Genomic DNA, 7,516 nt, shown 5'->3' with positions numbered 1-7,516 from the left:
TGCAAATGCTATTGGTAGCCTGTCTGCAAAGGGCTATTGGTAGCCTGTTTGCACAGGGCTATTGGTAGCCTGTTTGCAAAGGGCCATTGATAGCCTGTTTGCAACTATTGTTGCTGTTGTTGTTGTAGGGTTTAACGCTATTTTTTCAGCACACGATAGGCTATACATAGCGGCTAGTATTAATGGTGGAGGAAGAACCCATGAAACCCTGGAAAGAACCACTGACCCACGAGAAACTATTGGAAGCTTTCTCATATATCCACATTGGCCGAATCCGAGATTAGAACCCACGAAGACAGAGGTGAGATCGCAGTGATAAGTAACGGAGAGCGCTTTAGACCACTGGGCCACTCGGGGTCCTCCGCAACTATTTTTTAGAGAGATCCATTTATCTATATTGCTCTCTAGATGGTTTTGAAATAAAAATTTAAATTTAAATTTAAATTTAAAAGAAAATGTTTTCAGTTAAAATGAAGGGATTAGTTCAAGATAGTATAATTCGGACTGCATCATTAACAATGCAGTAATTAAAAATGTAAAAGAAAAAAAAATCAACATTTGATTTGAGAGGGAACAAAATCACGGGATATAATAAATCGAGAGAAGAGAACAGCTTGAAAAAGCTGTATATTACTTGCCAGAAAATAGAGTGCTTACACAAAACCGAGAAGGAAGCATAATCATAAATTGCTTTCATCTTTAAAAACATCATGATCTTTACAGCATTTTTCTATTCAACCTGGTTTAAAAAAATTACAACCCCGCCATACTCTCTAAGTCATCAAATACAGCTGTAGCATTTACAAGATTAATTATTTCCTGTGAACTGACAGCGTTATCTCGTATTACTCAACATGACAAAATTTTATATAAAAAGCCAAAAATCTTTCAAATTACTAATAAGGACTTTGAATGTAAATTTAAATTGAAAATTTCGGTGCAGAATTGAAACCTATTTAGATTTATAGAAGTAGTAAGTATAAATATTTATACATCAGTAGAAACAACAACTAAATAAAGAAGGAAATAATGTGAATAATTTACACACTAATACATTGTAACAATTTCAGTCTCTCTTCATCTAACAACTTGAAAATACATCCATTTATAACAATAATAATAATAATAATAATAATAATAATTATAATAACAACAATGATAACGATAATGAAAAGTAATAATAATAATAATAATTATTATTATTATCATTATTATTATTATTATCATTATCATTATTATTATTATTATTATTATTATTATTACCACTACTACTATAGTATTGTTAATAATAATAATAATAATTATTATTATTATTATTATTATTATTATTATTATTATTATCATTATTATCATTATTATTATTATTATTATTATTATTATTATTATTATTATTATTACCACTACTACTATAGTATTGTTAATAATAATAATAATAATAATAATAATAATAATAATAATTATTATTATTATTATCATTATTATTATTATTATCATTATTATTATTATTATCATTATTATTATTATCATTATTATTATTATCATTATTATTATTATTATTATCATTGTTGTTATCATTATTATTATTATTATTATTATTATTATTATTATTATTATTATTATTATTATAGTATTGATAATAGTAATAGTAGTAGTAGTAGTGATGTGAAGCATATAAGTAGCATATTAAAAACGTTAACTTTCTGAAACTTATATATTGTATTCAAGAAACAAAATATCTCCAATACACAAAATATTTGCAATACACAACCATTCATCAATCGTAAGAAAAACACATGCAAACTATTTGCCTAAACTAAGTTTCAAAGATTCAATATTGAAAATTGTGCAGGGTAACCTAAACAACAGGCTGCATGGTTCGACGATAATTTTTGCGCTATAAATCTGATATTTAAAATGTTCAAATTGTATTGGCAATCCGCCGAATTATGATATGTTTATGAACTGTTATTAGATTTCCTGTTAGCTATATACCGATACTGGCACCGGTTACACAATAATGTATCCACATTTCCCTTATATATTAAATTTTGTTCAATGCAATATGCTCTTTTATGGCACTCAAAAACTGTAAAACAACTAGGAATATGCAAAAATACGGCAGTTAACTCAAGTCATGTCATTTTCATTTTCTAATTCAAACTATGAAATTATCTTATACTATTTGAGTATTTGAATAAAGGTATAAGCTGAAAAATGTTTATGAAATTAATCATCTTAAAAATAGACGAGCAAAATCGTTCTAATGAAATTTTAAGTGAATGAATATTTGACTCTAACCGCTGTTGTAAAGACTAAATTTGGGCAAATCAGATTTTCGCAATGTTAAGTTCATATTAGGAGGACATTTTTACGTTTGTACTGAAAGATAATATCTCAAGCTGACGATGTCTTGCGCGACCGGTGCCAAGTTAATTAAAGCAAGCAAGTAGACAAATATTTGATTTAGAAAATGTGCAATAAAGGGTCAATTTGCATATGGGTCAGTTCCATGTAAACGTTTTTTTTTTTGTGTGCATGAGCAACAGGAAAACAATTTTAAATGATGCCTAACCTTCAAGACCAAAGTCTTCCAACTGTACAAGAAATGGACGGTTTGGGCTTTTTATTTTTTTGAACTTCTCGTTCATTTGCGCAACGTTGATATTTATTGAGCTTGTACTTCAACCGATTTCTTGTAAAACATACTTATCTGTTGCCTCAAATAGGTCATCGCTTAAGGTTTTAATGCATGAAGAAAAATATTAAGGCTGAAAACGTTAAGTTATTTTTTCAACATAGTTAAATGGAATGATTTAGTTAAGTTTATGAGTTACGTCTATCGTGCAGGGTTTGGCTTTTTCTCTTAAAAATATATTCGAGAGCTATTCCCATTAATTGGAAAATGTTAAGCAGGCTTGTTTAGACTGTGATTTTATACACTTTAAATGGATTAGAGAAACACACACACACACACACACACACACATATATATATATATATATATATATATATATATATATATATATATATATATATATATATATATATATATATATATATATATATATATATATATATATATATATATATGCATACATACGTTAGGAGCGAGAGAGACAATCATCAAACATGTTACTTTATTCTACTTCGATTGTTATTAAAATTATTATTATTGTTATTATTATTATTATTATTATTATTATTATTATTATTATTATTTACAAAGTTCGCACAGAACTGGTTTTTCACATGATTTCTAGATAGTATTACAAGATCGTATTGTCCTTGCAGCAATTTGCTTAGGCGCTCGTGTTTAAATTGTCAAAGATATGATCGTTTAAAATGTTGATGTTCAAATTTGGGTTGTCCGGCAAATACAAAGCCAATGTTACACATTGACATATATACAAACTGACACACGATCGCAGAATTCAATTTGTTTGTAATTCTTGAAATTCTACACTGAATCGATAGACATTTATTCCCGGAAGGCTATTACAATTGGTACAAAGAGTACATGTTTGCAACATCCGAAATAGGGTTGTTTGGTATTTTACGGTACAGCAAAATATAAAGGTTTTTTAGTGTAGCCCGCACATAAAGCGCACGCAATGACAAGTAACATGAATGCAGATCCGAATAGAACCTTATTAGTGCTGCATCTTGTGTCTACAAATCAGGGTCTGTATATACCCTTGTTGGTGGTGCATCAAGATACGACAGATCAGGGTCTGTTTAGTTCAAGATATTGGTGGTGCATCAAGATACGACAGATCAGGGTCTGTTTAGTTCAAGATGTTGGTGGTGCATCAAGATACGACAGATCAGGGTCTGTCTAGTTTAAGATATTGGTGGTGCATCAGGATACGACATATCAGGATCAGTTTAGTTCAAGATGTTGGTGGTGCATCAAGATACGACATATCAGGATCAGTTTAGTTCAAGATGTTGGTGGTGCATCAAGATACGACAGATCAGGGTCTGTCTAGTTTAAGATATTGGTGGTGCATCAGGATACTACATATCAGGATCTGTCTAGTTTAAGATATTGGTGGTGCATCAAGATACGACACATCAGGATCTGTTTAGTTCAAGATGTTGGTGGTGCATCAAGATACGACACATCAGGATCTGCAGAGACTCGTGTAGGTACCATATAATGAGCAAAGTTTATGATGTCCACAGTTGGATGCACATTATATAGAGGACAACAACAACAACAACAATAACAACAATAATAATAATAATAGTTATAATAATAATAATAATAATAATAATAATAATAATAATAATAATAATAATAATAATAATAACGCTAATAATAATAATAATAATAATAATAATAATAATATTAATATTAATAACACGATATATAATAGATAATTTAGCCAACGTAGCACACTTAAAATATTTTTTACATTCTTTTCGAATTATATTCTGCTCACTGTTGTATAAATATTACATCTGATTTCTTTCCAGAAATAAATCTGTACAATTTTATATATGACTTTCTTCACTGATACATACTTTTGCATCAGTATGTTTATCAGAGTGGGTTTGCTACCGTGTTAAAGGGAGACAAACCTTTTGTAACGCTTTTTCTGGACTAAAAATGTAGGTCAAAATTGTCTTGGTGTTGAAATTGCCTAGAATGTAAGGCTTTTTCAAAATGACTTATAGATGCATATTTACTTCTTCAACATTCGGGCCAAATCGGTGAATGACGTCACGTTGAATATACATATCTGATTATAATGAAATGTCACATAATAGTGACGTATTTCACAGCTATAACATCACCATAATCACACTTTGTAGTGTCGATAACATTCCTTTCTAGAGTTATGCATATGTAGTAAAGAACTGTGAATTCATCTACTGTCCATTTACTACCATGTTCGAGATCTATTTATACGAAAACGCACTGTACTTTTTCCCCGAATATCATTTGCCTGGGTTACTCCATTTTTGTCACTATCTCATAATGGTGGAAATTAAACGCTATGCTAATGTATCAAATATCACAACTCTCATTTCTAAAAATAGAACATCTAGACTTCTGTTTCATGATAATCGGAAACTACGTATCCATTCGGAACGTTATGGCCACTATCGGCTAGATTTACGACTTCGTGCTCGAAACTTTCGTACATCGAAGTCTGTTGTGACTTTAGAATCCCGAGCAGTTTCCGCACGGTTAGTCAAACGTTGCTGTTGTCATCCGAAATCTGGTTGGCGTGTTTGAACAATGGTTTATTGCGGTAATGGTTCCAAAGTTGGTAAATGAGCTCCGACACCAGTACGTCATTTGCATTTTTACCAACGAGTCTAAGGACAAAAATACCATCCTGCCGTAGGTATTGCTCACAGAACTTTACCGCCATTTTCTTGTCCAACTCTGTCTTGTAACAGTCATTGACACGGAGGAATTTTTTGAGGTACCTGATTCTGTGTTGTCTGAACACCATGATATAGGACCAGACAAGAAAGTTTGCGCTGCTTAGGACACTGACGAACACCAACCAAAACCATATAAATATAAAAATCTTTTCGTTAAACAGATTTATGGGTAATACACACTGTACACTGTAGTTCTGCACATTGCGTAGTTGCCGTATGACAAAATCACACATCGTCACTCTTGGAAACCTCGGCGACTCCTCCCAAGCCTCGCCACGTGACAGTTGTCCCATAACCTCAAACCCATAAACATTGTAGTTCGTACCAAGAAACTCGTTCAAAATGAAGAGTTGACCAATAGCATTACTCATGTACAGCAGCTTGATAAGCATGTATATTGTCACAAGATAGTTGCCGTATCTTTTTCCGCACACGATGCAGCAATATTTGGATATCGTTTGCCTTAATCGTATTAGACATCCTGAGCGGTATTCTCGCGAGTTTTCCAACCAACGATCCATGTAACGTACCACGTGTCTTATAGTCCTTTCTCGGTCATCCGGTGATATGTACTGTGTTTCCGCCGCCAAGGTTACGATTTTGTCCAAATTGACACCGGCCGACGCTGTTAAAATTCGCCACAAAATACATGGGATTTTAAACAGTAGAGCTTGAAACAAGAGAATCATGGGAACCCATTGGTAATACCCAATTTCACGATCTTCCTTCATGGCGTCGAGTCGTGGTATATCCTCATGAAAATGCACGAAATACGTGTTGGAGACCCAGCACACGTTGTTCGTATAGTCCACCATAGCGGCCGAAAATTCTGCTGGGCACCAACAGTGGATGGGTTCGCCGACATATTGTTTCGTGCTGACGACTATCGTGAAGATGATGAATACAATGGTCGTGTACAGATGATTCAGACGATCTATCCAGTCGTCATCATATCTGCCCTTTAGCCGTGCGTATGTTGCAAAGCTTCCCAGAACACTGTCAAGCCTGGAAAGAGAGACAAAATTAGTCAGGAATGGAGAAATATGTATGAGAATAGCACAACGCGCCAATCAGAAATTCAGTTACTTCGTACTTATGCTAACATTATAGAACCCTTCCAAAAATATAAGGGCCCCGTTTTATCTTCCAATTAAAAGCCAGGATCCATTATCTCTGTTCAAACTACTTATTTTAAACTATTTTCTTTTTCTGTTATTATGCTGAAAGTTCTGGGGTATTCGTTGTGTAGGCCCAAACATACTCAAATTTTCTGTTAAACAGCATTCATCACCTATCCTTTTCGGACTTCCAAAATTACAGAAAAGAGAAAACACGGTCGCCTTTTGACTCTGAGATATATACGTGTTCGTTAATAAGTTAACACCTAAAGAAATAGGGGTGGTCTTCCTACATTATCTAATTAAATCCACGTCTTCAGGTTAGGTTATTTCGAGGAAAGACAGCAAAGTCAAAGCGTCATCTTTTCTTGCTTTATTTTTTTTTCTCCGTGAACGAATAAAAGCAATTTAAAGCAATGGTGTTTTCCTTACTTATACACTTAAAACGTGTCTGTTATAAAACTGACACAGTAAAGCTGATTCTAGATTGATTTTAAGTTGTCTAACTTTTTCCTTACTTGTACACTTAAAACGTTTCTGTTAATAAACAGACACAGTAAAGCTGATTCTAGATTGATTTTAAGATTTCTAACTTTATGTTAAGCTGGCACTATAATGACACTAAAACGCTGCTAGATACATATATCCATCCATCCATCCACCAACCCATCCATCCTTCCATCCATTCATACCTACCTACCCACCTACATTCCAATTTACATACATACATACATACATACATACATACATACATACATACATACACACACACACATACATACATACATACATACATGCATGTATACATACATACACACACACATACATACATACATACATACATACAGACAGACAGACAGACATACCTACCTACCTACCTGCCTGACTGCCTGCATGCATGCATATCTACCTGTCTGTCTGTCTGTCTGTCTGTCTCTGTCTGTCTGTCTCTCTGTCTCTCTGTCTCTCTATCTATCTATCTATCTATCTATCTATCT

The 7,516-nt window shown here is 32.9% G+C and overlaps 1 pseudogene; it reads right to left on the bottom strand.

Moving 5' to 3' along the window:
- Positions 1-4,384: 4,384 nt before the first annotated feature.
- On the bottom strand, positions 4,385-6,342 carry LOC149789620 (innexin unc-9 pseudogene; annotated as a pseudogene).
- Positions 6,343-7,516: the final 1,174 nt, after the last annotated feature.

Source organism: Sinohyriopsis cumingii, chromosome 10 (genome assembly GCF_028554795.1).
Source record: "Sinohyriopsis cumingii isolate HCF-2022 chromosome 10, ASM2855479v2, whole genome shotgun sequence".
Lineage (NCBI taxonomy): Eukaryota > Metazoa > Mollusca > Bivalvia > Unionida > Unionidae > Sinohyriopsis > Sinohyriopsis cumingii.
The sequence above is the reverse complement of the archived record's forward strand: the minus strand, read 5'-3'. Positions and strand labels throughout refer to the sequence as shown.